The following is a 12,074-nucleotide window of genomic DNA, read 5'->3' on the forward strand; positions in this document are numbered from 1 at the left end:
ATAGGAAACAGAAAAAGAAGGAATACAGGAAGAGGCCAGAGCAAGGCCATACCTGCAGTGACCTCCAACTAGGCCACAGCTTACCTTTCATCAAATCCAATATTACAAATATTCTTAATCCTTCAAGGGATTAATCTACTCATTAGATCAAAGCCCTCATGATCTAATCATCTCTGGAAACAAAATCACAGACATCACCCAGAAGTATACTTTACAGATTCCTGGGCATTACTCAATTCAACCAAGCTGACCATTAAGATTAGCCATCACAGTGTAACACAACTCGGGGGTGGGGGAAGACAAGTGGTGAGAAGCCCAGGGGCTAGGCAGAACAGAATCCAGACTTGCCCCACAGGCTGAGAGGACCAATACCTTAGACATAGTAACTCACTGTATCACCTACACAGTTGAGAAGCTCTGTTTTATATTATTCAGAAATACAGGGGGCATTGCCAATTAGAGAACTGAGTTTTCTGGGATAAATGGGAAGCCCAGATTTATCTTTGATCTGCTTCCCTTCTATATAGCAGTCCTTTACTTTCTAGAAATCTTCTAGAATGTCATAAAATACCTCAAACTCAGCATACCCAAAATCATAATAAGTCACTGCCTCCTCTTAGTCCTTACCTGCTCTCTTGCCATAAAAGTAAAGCTTCTTTTGATATACCTCCTTCAAGAGTCAAGCAGGTTTGCACCCAAGAACAAACCTCAAAACCATCTGAAACTCTTTATGTCCATCACTCTTTTGCTTACTAAAACATTTACTAAGTGCCCTGTGTCAGGGATACGTGATACAAGATACTGGGAACACAAAAATGAATACATACAATGATGTTTATTTCTGAGGTATTCACATCAAGTAGGATACAGCTGTATTAAAAATCATTGTCATTCAACATTAAAATAGTTAACATTTACTGAACACCTACTAAATTCTAAGAAATGCTCAAAGTGTTTTGCATAGTTTCACAAGATACACTGGTAAAAAATGGCTGAAATTAAGTCTACTTAGAAGAGCCTTCAAGTTTGAAGCGCGATTTAAAGAAGCAGCAAGCAAGAACAGGAATGGAAAAGGACCAAAATCAAAGTGGGAAATAAAAAACTAATAGGTTTGAAATATTTTAGATATAACTGACAAGCTGAATATTTTTGAAGGGCATAGCTTAAAAGGAATATGAAGAAACAATTACCATTCTTCAAAGGGTTGTGGCTCCAAAAGAACAAGATGCTATTAATTCAAATAAGGAAAACTGGAAAAAGGAGGTCCAATTTTAGACATCAACTCCCAGAGAGTTAAATCTAAAAGTCTGGGGTTCAGGAGAAAGATCAGGGATACAGGGAACAACTTTCAGAGTTACAGACAGAAGCAGAAGCCAAGGGAATGGATGCTACAATGGTTTGGAGAACATGCAAAGAGAGAAAGAAAGGGAAAAAAAGACTTTGAGACATTACCAACATGGCAGATGAGAGGCACCTAATACTCCATACTTCTCCATGACAGAGAATTAAAAAGGTGGAGAGCAGCTGCTTATAGAGGTAGGTAACCTCCAGAGAATGCTGAAGGTCAATAGTGGACAGAAACCTGGAATAGCCCAGAAACCTTGGACAGGAGAACAGAGAATGAGAAAGAGCATCCCAGTGCAAATCCAGAGGCAGCATGGGAGAGGCCAACAGTGGAGATAAAGAGGGAGAAAACTGATCAGAATACTTCTCTGTGCAGAAGTGCAGTCGAAAGAACAAACATGTGATCTGTATACCAATATGGCTCTGAAGAGGTTCTCTGTACTTCCCAGTGAAGGCTACCACTGCTGAGGTGGTGAGCTATTTTGAGAAGGACTTTTCTGATCTTGCCACTCCAGGAATCAAATCCACTATAGATTCCCATGTCCAGGAGCCAGCAGCATTATCACTGTGCTGACTCAGTGTGCATCTATCTTGAGCTCCATTTTCTCCCTGAGAGAACGCCACTGAAAAACCCACTGAGAGCTTTATGCAGTGGGCAGTCTATGAAGCATAAAACAGAGGTTCCTTCCCCTTGAAGACTGGCAGCTCAGGAAGTTACCAGAAGGCTTTCTTGGGTATAGAACTCCTGTGATATAGCATGGGAGTTGAGTCGTGGAATGCCAGAGTCACAAGTGGTGGATTGTGCAGAACACGCCACTGTCCAACCCCCGACCCGAACCCTCCAGCAGATAGTTGCAACCCTACAGATTCTCTCTTTCCTCTTTGGATAGCACAAAAAGATCCGGGGAGCTGCATTAGTGAACAGTATCAGCCCTGCCCTTGAAGTGTACAAAACAAATAGCTCCAGAGTAAATCCTTGGAGAGGAGAGGTGAAACTATTAAGTAGGTTTCCCCCTGGTATTCCGGGCAGCAGAGAGATATTTCAACTGACTTGGCTACAGACCACTCTTGCTGGCCGCCTGTCAGACAAAACAAACCAAGAAAAACAGAAGTGAATAACCCCCAAGCTTTTGCTTTGAGGGGTCTGGAGGGTCTGGAGGCTAAGAAGACATAGCAGGAAGCTCTGATCAGTGTAGATTGTAAACATCTACTCTTGCCTGAGTGGTCAGCCACTTGGACAGAGAGAAAATTTTTATTTATTTTTTTTATTTAATGCCATTTTCCTTGTGTGTACATATATTTTTCTCTCTTGTTCCTTTTAACTTTTTTTATTTTTAAATTTTCTTTCCCTTTTCCTTTCTTTCTTTCACTTTTCATATTACTTTTGCTTTCCCCCTTTTCCTTTTCTTCCTTTCTTTTTTCTCCCCCTCCCCTTTTTTTAATCTTTTTCCTTTTCTCCTTTTTAAAATTAATTGAAGTTTTTTAGTTTTTTTCTCTTTTTTTTGTGCTTTTCGGTTATTTTTAGTGCTGTGGTTGCTGTTTCTTTACCTGGTTTCCTTTTATTTGTCATTGCTGTTTGCCTTCCTCTTTCTATGTTGTGCTGGGGATTGAGACCAACACTCTGAGCAGGTTGGGTGAACACTTTGCTGCTGAGCTACATGCCCAAGCCTAGCTGAAAGAAACTATTATTTTACTCCCCCATGTCTCAGTCCTTCTTGAATCTTGGTGGATGCTTCAAATTAAATAATAGGGAACATAAAAGTCCCAAGCTGATAACCTGGTCCCATGTAAACACATCTGGAGTTAGGTAATTAAAGACCAGTTTGTAGGCATTCACCCCTGTAGCAACAGCAAGAGAGAAACACCACAAAGGTTGTGGAAAGATTATAGACACTACACTTATGAGGGGCCATCAGCACAGGTCACTCCCATACCCTATCAGATAACATACTCCTGACCAGATTGGAGGAGTAACCACAGAGGATGCACTCTGCATTTTATACTATCTCCATCATACCTGCCTCAACTATCAGAGGACCCCTACTCTTATGAGACAGAGAAAGCAGTTCCCTAGGGCTTTCTGACACCAAAACACACTATTCACAGCCAAAGAAACTACAGGAAATTAAACGATAAGATCCAAATGGAATTAAACCCAACACTACACAACAAACCAGTTAAGTCACAAGAGTAGGTTGCAGATGCCCCACAACTGATGAATGGATTAAGAAAATGTGGTATTCACATACAATGGAAATTTGTGCAGCCACAAAGAAGAATGAAATTTTGTCATCTACAGGTAAATGGATAGAACTAGAGAACATCATCTTAAGTGAAGTTAGCCAGGTTCAAAAAGCCAAAAACCACATGCTTTCTCTCATATGTGAAATATAGACCTAATACAAATACAGCAATATTATGAAAAACAGGTCATGCTAAGGGGAGGTCACATATGAGAGGGAGAGGGTAAAAGAAAGAAGTTAAGAAGATGAATATGGCTGATGTACGCTCTGTACAAGAATCAATATAGAATTTTTAAACTGGCTGAAACCACCATAAGAAAGAGACTATGGTAGTAAAAAAGAAAAAGAGAGGAGATGAACCGAATTGGGCTATAATACAAATATACATGAAAGTGTCACAAGGAAACTCCCTGTGTAGCTATCTTAAACAAGCAAAAATATCATTTTTTTTTTGCTTTTACAAAATTGGAGAATAGGAGGGCAGAACAGATTCTACAGGGATGGAGGGTTGTTAGTACCAGTGTATGAGGAAAGGGTATAGGAGAGTGAGTATGTCGCAAATACTGTGTACACATGTATACGTAAATGGGAAAATGATACCTGTTGAAACTATTCCAGGAATGGGGGTGGGGAGATAAAGAAGAATGATGGAGGGGGTGAATTCAAGTATATTTGATATATTGTAAGAACTTGTGTAAATGCCACAATGTACCATCACCCAGCACAAGAGGTTTTTGTTTGTTTTTTTTAAAGTCGGATGCTTGCCAGGCACAGTGGCTTACTCACTCCTATAATAATACTTAGGGATCAGAGGCCAGGAGAATTGCTGCTTAAGGCCAGCCTAGGCAATAGCTCTGAAGACCACATCTCAACCAATAAAAAGCTGAGTGTGATGGCACACACCTGTCATCCCAGCTATGCAGAAAACAAGTAAGATGATTGTGGTCCAGGCCAACTCAGGCATAAACATGAAACCTTATTTGAAAACAGCTAAAGCAAAAGACTGGGGGTATGGCTCAAATAACAGAGCACCTGCCTAGCAAGCATAAGGTCCTGAGTTCAAATCCCAGTATCACCACAAAATTAAAAGTAGGCTGCTCACTAGCAAAACCCTCACATAAAAGTGGAAAATATCTCCATCTCAACAGATGTGCATATCTCAAGCAACACAGAAATGTAAAAAAAAAAAAAAAAAAAGCAGTATGACTTCTCCAAGAGCTCCTGTCTACTGATTCCAAAAATATCAAAGTGAATGAAATGTCAAAGAATTCAAAGGAGTGATTTTTAAATTATCAATGAATTAAAAATAACATAAACAACTGAATGAATTAAGATAATTCAGTCCATGAAAGAACAATTCAATAAACACAGATTCTTAAAAGAACCAAACAGACATCTTAGAAATGAAATCAAATAAAACAATAAATCAAATTTTAAAAAAACTCAGTGGAAAGCCTCAACAATAAACTAAATCAATGGAAGAATATCCAGGATTGAAGATAAGCTTGGTGAATTATCACACTGAGACAGTCCTAAGAAAAACAGTGAAGAAAACATGCATTAAAAGACCAAACCTACACACAATCAGAATATATGAGGGAGAAAAGCCAATGCTGAAGTCATAGAAAAACTTAATCAGTGAAATGATAGCAAAAAATTTCCCAAAGTCTGGGAAAATATGGAAATCCAGGTACAGGAGTCACGTAGAACCCCAAATAGACATGACCAGAAAAGAACTCTCCGTGATACATTATAATTAAACTGCCAAAAGTACCTAACAAAGAAAGAATATTAAAAAGCGAAAGAGCACAGCACAAAGTCCTCTGTAAAGGCAAACCTATCAAAGTAACAGCAGATTTCTCAACAGAAACTCTAAAAGGCAGGAAGGCATGGAATAATGAATATATAATCCTAAAAAGAGTAACTGCCAAATTAGATTACAACACCCAACGAAGTTATCCTTTAGAATCAAAGAGGAAATAAAGACCTTTCAGGATAAGCATAAACTAACAGAATTCACAAACCATTAAACCAGCATTATCAGATGATACTTAAAGGAATTCTATGCCCAGAAGAGAAAATTTATAAACACAGTCACAAGTGTAGGAAAAGAATAAATCTTACTAGAAGCATAAACAAGCAAATGAGAATTAGGAAACAATAAAACATGGAACATGATTAATTTAATAAACCATGAAACCTCTAAAATATAAGAAACAAACATGAATTATTCAAAACAATCACCAAAAAAAAAAGAACAAAATGCCAGAAAACTAGCACACGACTTTCAATAACTACCCTGAATGTGAATGGTCTTAACTCTCCAATTAAAAGATGCACACTGGCTGAATGAATTTTTATAAGACCCCACAATTTGCTGACAGCAAGAAACTTGCCTCACCAGCAAATGCATACACACACTGAAAATGAAAGCCTAGAAAATGATATTCCAAGAAAATGGAATCTAAAATCAAGCAGGAGGAGCTATACTTTTGACAAAATAGACTCAGAAGACACAAAAGGTCATTTCATATTGATAAAGAGTACAATCCATCAAGAAGATGTAACAAGTGTAAACATATGCACCAAACATCAGCATACCCAACTTTATGAAACAAACACTACTGGACATAAAAGCACATACTAGACCCCGACACAGCTGATGACATTAGCAACCTCATTATCCAATCATCTCTCAATAGCACCACTAGCTAGGGACCAAGCCTTCATGAGCCTTTTAGAGGACATTTCATATATAAATCACAACTATATACCAATAAGCTTGAAAATCCAAAAGAAATGGGAAAAATTCTGGACAAATATGACCTACCAAAATTGAACTCAAGAGGATATAACCCACCTAATCAGATCTATAATAAGCAATGAGATTGAAGCAGTAATGAACAGTCTCTCAAAAAAGAAAAGCCCAGGCTTCACTGCTGAATTCTACCAGACTGTTTTATTTTTTTTAACTGTATTAGTAATATATATATATATATATATATATATATATATATAAATATATTACTTTATATTAATATATATATATATATATATATATATATATATATATATAAATATATTACTTTATATTAATATAAAGAAGATTTCACCCACCCACCCACCCCGAATGACACGTCTCTTGGTGTTTGATTTCTTTTTTTGTTTCCTTCTTTTATACAGAGAGTTTAGGGAATTTCAGAATTTTTACATACATTTTAGCAAATAAGTTTTGATACACTGGCTTCTTGTTGCAGTAATGCAATAGCAGTTCGTTCTGGTGCCAAATGCTCAAAGTGTAACAAAGAAGCTGTGAACACTAATTTGTTAGGAGGTGAGGCCAGCCCCACATGAACTTCTCTTGTATCCCTCTGGTCCACCATGATTCATAAATACTTACTTTTTTTTCCTCAAATGAATCATTAGACATTAAAAACAGAACAACAGAGTCACAAAGGGCCACCTTGCTTTTCAGCATAAAGCACTCTCCTTCCCTAGATTGATAACACAGTGCAGACTGACTGCCTGAATATGCTCAGGAGATTTAGTCAATAATGTCTGTTTTTGGTTATGGAAAAGGCTCTCCTCATTTTTTTTTAATCTAAAGTGCATAGTGAGAACAAATCAAAGTTTTTTTTTTTTTTCTTTTTGGCATCAGTTTCATCTAAGCATCTTCCCATGAGAGGACTGCTCAGGTGCCTTGTCTTTGTTCTCCTACCTTCCAAAACTAAAAATTAAAATAAAGTAAAAAATAAGAGTCAAGCAGTTTAAGTATTCATCAGCCTGGCAGACAAACTTTGCCAGCAAACAAAAGGCCTACTACTATAAAGCCAACTGATAAGATAAAAAGTACATACGATGGCCCAACTACTGTGTTGTTGGGCAGTTCATAAGAGGTTGACCTCCAACTTCACTGATGTAAAATCCTATCAGAAATATTAAGGCAGCCATACAGAAAAGGATCATTCTAGTGAATGCTGTCCATCGAGCATATTTTGTAGCTTCTCTTTGCCAGTGGGAAGCTACCCGCAACCCACATGTGACAGTCAATGAAATGATTCCCATGATGATAAAAAAGTGCGGTGACCCACTCTGGGGACAGCTAAGGAGGAGGCAGGTCCAGTCTTGTCCACGGATTCTTTGACACTATTGCACTAGGCGCACAGTGAGTGCTCCCAATGACTCCCCATTGTTGATCCAGTCTGGGTTGGCAATGCTGACAATAGCAAAGATATTGGCAGCCAGAAAGAAACATCCTGAGATGATGGTCACTTTATCCATCTCCCCACTCCACTCCCTCCACCCCCCCAGCCCCAAGCAGGCCAAAGCCTCGTGCTTCCTACCCTATGGGCTGCTGCCTCACACCCCCTTGCCCCCAAACCCCCCGTGCCTGCCACTTGTATCCCTCTACCAGACTTTTAAAGAAAAACTAATACTGGTGCTCCTCAAACTAGTCCATAACATGAAACTCTTCCAAACTCATTCTATGAAGCCAGCACTACTCAGATACCAAACCTGATATGAACACATCAAAAAAAGACAACTACAGACCATTAGCCTTCATGAACATGTGCAAAAATCCTCAATAAAAATTCTTGCAAATCAAATCCATCAACACATTAAAAATATCATTCACCATGATCAAGTTAGTTTCATTCCAGGGATGCAAGGACTGTTGAACATATGCAAATCAATAAATAGAACATAGCACATAAACAGAATAAACAAAAATCAATATTCATCTCAATAAATGCAGAAAAGGTCTTTGACAAAATTCAAGAACCCTTCAGGATAAAAACCCTGATTAAATTAGGTACAAAGGATTATACCTAAACATAGTAAGAACTATATATGAAAATTACATTGCCAACATCATATTGAATGGGGAAAAACTGAATTTCCTCTAAAACCAGGAACAAGTCAAGGGTAAGAGCATCTACTCTCAACACTGATATAATACTGGAAATTTTAACCAGGGCAATTAGGCAAATGAAAAGTATGCAAATAGGAAAGGAAGAGGTTAAATTATCCTGTTCGCTGATGATATGATTTTATACTTAGAAAACCTACAAAGAACTCTACCAAAACCCTCACAAATTATGAGCAAATTTAACAAACTGTCAGGATACAAAAATCAATGTTTGAAAATGTGTAGCTTTTCTGTCCACAATTACTTCACTGAGAAAGAAATCAGGGTAACAATTCCATTCACAATAGCCTCAAAAAATACCTAGGAATAAAACTAACCAAGGAGGTGAAAGAACTCCACAATGAAAATTACACAACACTAAAGATAAAGGTAATAGTAGTTGATGGAAAGGATTGGAAGAATTAATATTGTTAAAATGGCCATAGGACCAAAACCAATCTACAGACTCAATGCAATCCCATCAAAATCCCAATGGCATCATTCACAGAACTAGAAAAAACAATCCTAAAAAATTCATATGGAAACACAAAAGATCTCATGCAAATAGCCAAAGCAATTGTGAGCAAAAAACAGCAGTCTTGAGTATTTTAACACCTGATTTCAAAATAGTTACAAAAACAGTACGGCACTGGCATAAAAACAGACACATACACCAATGGACTAGAGGAACCAGAAATAAACTCCTTCATCTACAGTCAAATGATTCTGAACAAAGGTACTAAAAAACACTCTGGAGAAAAAAGAGCCTCTTAACAAATCATGAGAAAACTGGATATTCAAATGCAGAAGATCAAACCTAAACCCCAATCTCTCACCTTGTACAAAAATCAACTCAGAATGAATCAAAGACCTTAATGTAATATCTAAAAATTTGAAACTACTAGAAGGGAAAACTGTATAGGGGAAACTCTTCAACATACTGGCAGAGGAAATAATTTTCTGAATAGGACTCCAATAGCTCAGGAAACAAAAGAAAGATTGACAAATGGGATTTCATTGAATCAACAAGTTTCTATAAAGCAAAGGAAATAATCAGACATTATTGACTAAACAGACAACCTGCATAGTGGGAGAAAATCTTTTCCAAGCATTTATATGACAAAGGATTATTGCCCATAACATAAAAACTAAATAAATTTAATACCAAAAGAATAAGTAATTCAGTAAGAAATGAGCAAATGATATGAGTAGACACTTCTTGAAAATGAAAAATGGCCAATATATATGTAAATATGCCCTATGTCCATTAAGGAAATGCAAATCAGAACTACCCTGAGATCCCATTTCAGCCCAATCAGTGCGGTGATCCAAAAAAAAAAAAAAACCACATTAAAAAAATGATGATGAGGATGTAGGGTAAAAGGAACACTTAATACACTGTTGGTGGGAATATAAATTCGTATAACCAATCAAAAACAATATGGAGGTCACTCAAAAAACTAAAAGTAGCACTATCATATGATCTGGCTATACGACTCCTAGTTATTTATCTGAAGGAAATAAAGTTATCACACGAGATATTTGCATATTTGTGTTTACTGCAGCATTATTCACAATAGCCAAGATATGGAATAAGCCCAGATGCCCATCAACAGATGAGTAGGTAAAGAAAATATTGTATATACAGACAATGGAGCAATATTCACCATAAAGAATTAAATTATGTTATTCACAGGAAAATGGGCAGAACTGAAGGACATGATATTAAATAAAATATGCCAGAATCAGAAAGACAAGTATCTCATATTTTCTCTCATATGTGGAAATTTATAAATAAATAAAGTCTTTAGGCAGAATAATGGGCAACAGACACTGAAGTAATTGAGGATGTATCGGAAAACAAGATGTAAACAATTCGAAGTCAGGGAAACTTATTTTATCATATCTCTCCAATACTAACAATCAGACATGATTCATGAAATATCATCAGGAATATTACCTGGTAATTACCTGTCTATTGAATATTATCAACGCTTATAGTAATAATGCAGATACTCCACTTAAAATTTAAGATACTATTATATTATCAAGAAATTGTTTTATGTACCTCTAAAAGAAAAATTCTGCCAAGTGACCCAATGCTTTGTTTGTACTTCTTCCCTATAAGGAACTTTAATTTTTGTTACACAGGTTTTGACCATATAATAAGTGAAACAAATTGATAGCCAGTGGTTACTATCAAAGGGCTTATGGAGTGTTTGATACACTAGTATGGGATTCCACTTAACATTTTATCAGACCAAGGGACCAATTTAACAGCAAAGAAGCAGGCCTATAAGATCCCCAGGTCCTAACACACACTGCACCACATAGCAAACAATGAAATCCCTATTCTCTATGGAAAGAATGGCTCTCCAGTCAGCTTAGAAGCAACATTATATGAGGAGAGGGCATCAACCAACAGGACACAGTAACTCTTTGAATCAAATATATTTTTATGCTGCAGTATCTTGAGAACCAAGGGATGCAAGCAAGAGTGACCTACCTGCCATGATGTCCCAATAGTCCACATGGGAAAGCTGTGGCTCCCCCAAATCTAGGTTCTACAGAAATAGAGTTTTTGGCTCCCAAAGAGAACAATTCCAATAAAGAAAATAACAAAGGCACTACAGAAACTTAAGTAATGCTGCCGCCTGGACACTTTAAGCTCCCTGTGCCAAGAAAATGACCAGTTCATAGGAAGAGTCAACCTCTTAGTAGAAATATGTCATTCTAATCTCTGAATTCACAAGACCACACATAGGAAGATCCCTTAATTACCTGTCAATAATTGGCACGTGAATTTTCTACTAAAGCCCAATTCTCCTAAGTCCTATATACATTTAGGTTTGAACATAAAGCACATTAAGAATAACTTCATTTAGTAAACACTTAAATTCTAGGTGCTGTGACACAAACAAACACACACACTTTCAACAGATTCTGATGCTAATGCAAAGGAATAAAGATAAAAAAATGAAAAATCTGATAAGACTTTTTAAAAATATACCTTCTTTTTATTTTTTTTTATTTTTATTTTTTTTATTATTCCTATGTGCATACAAGGCTTGGGTCATTTCTTCCCCCTGCCCCCACCCCCTCCCTTACCACCCACTCCACCCCCTCCCTCTCCCCGCTACCCCCTCAATACCCAGCAGAAACTATTTTGCCCTTATTTCTAATTTTGTTGTAGAGAGAGTGTAAGCCATAATAGGAAGGAACAAGGGTTTTTGCTGGTTGAGATAAGGATAGCTATACAAGGAGTTGACTCACATTAATTTCCTGTGCATGTGTGTTACCTTCTAGGTTAATTCTTTTTGATCTAACCTTTTCTCTAGTTCCTGGTCCCCTTTTCCTGTTGGCCTCAGTTGTTTCTAAGGTATCTGCTTTAGTTTCTCTGCATTAAGGGCAACAAATGCTAACTAATTTTTTAGGTGTCTCGCCTATCCTCACCCCTCCCTTGTGTGCTAAAGCTTTTATCATGTGCTCAAAATCCAATCCCCTTGTTGTGTTTGCCCTTGATCTAATGTGCACATATGAGGGAGAACATACGATTTTTGGTCTTTTGGGCCAGGCTA

The 12,074-nt window shown here is 37.2% G+C and overlaps 1 protein-coding gene and 1 pseudogene across 5 annotated transcripts in view; both read right to left on the minus strand.

The window, feature by feature from the left end:
• Positions 1–12,074, minus strand: part of Ddx4 (DEAD-box helicase 4) — an 85,223-nt gene that overhangs the window by 10,686 nt on the left and 62,463 nt on the right. The window lies entirely within an intron of this gene.
• Positions 7,366–7,868, minus strand: LOC109674657 (uncharacterized protein C16orf52 homolog B-like; annotated as a pseudogene).

Source organism: Castor canadensis, chromosome 6 (genome assembly GCF_047511655.1).
Source record: "Castor canadensis chromosome 6, mCasCan1.hap1v2, whole genome shotgun sequence".
Lineage (NCBI taxonomy): Eukaryota > Metazoa > Chordata > Mammalia > Rodentia > Castoridae > Castor > Castor canadensis.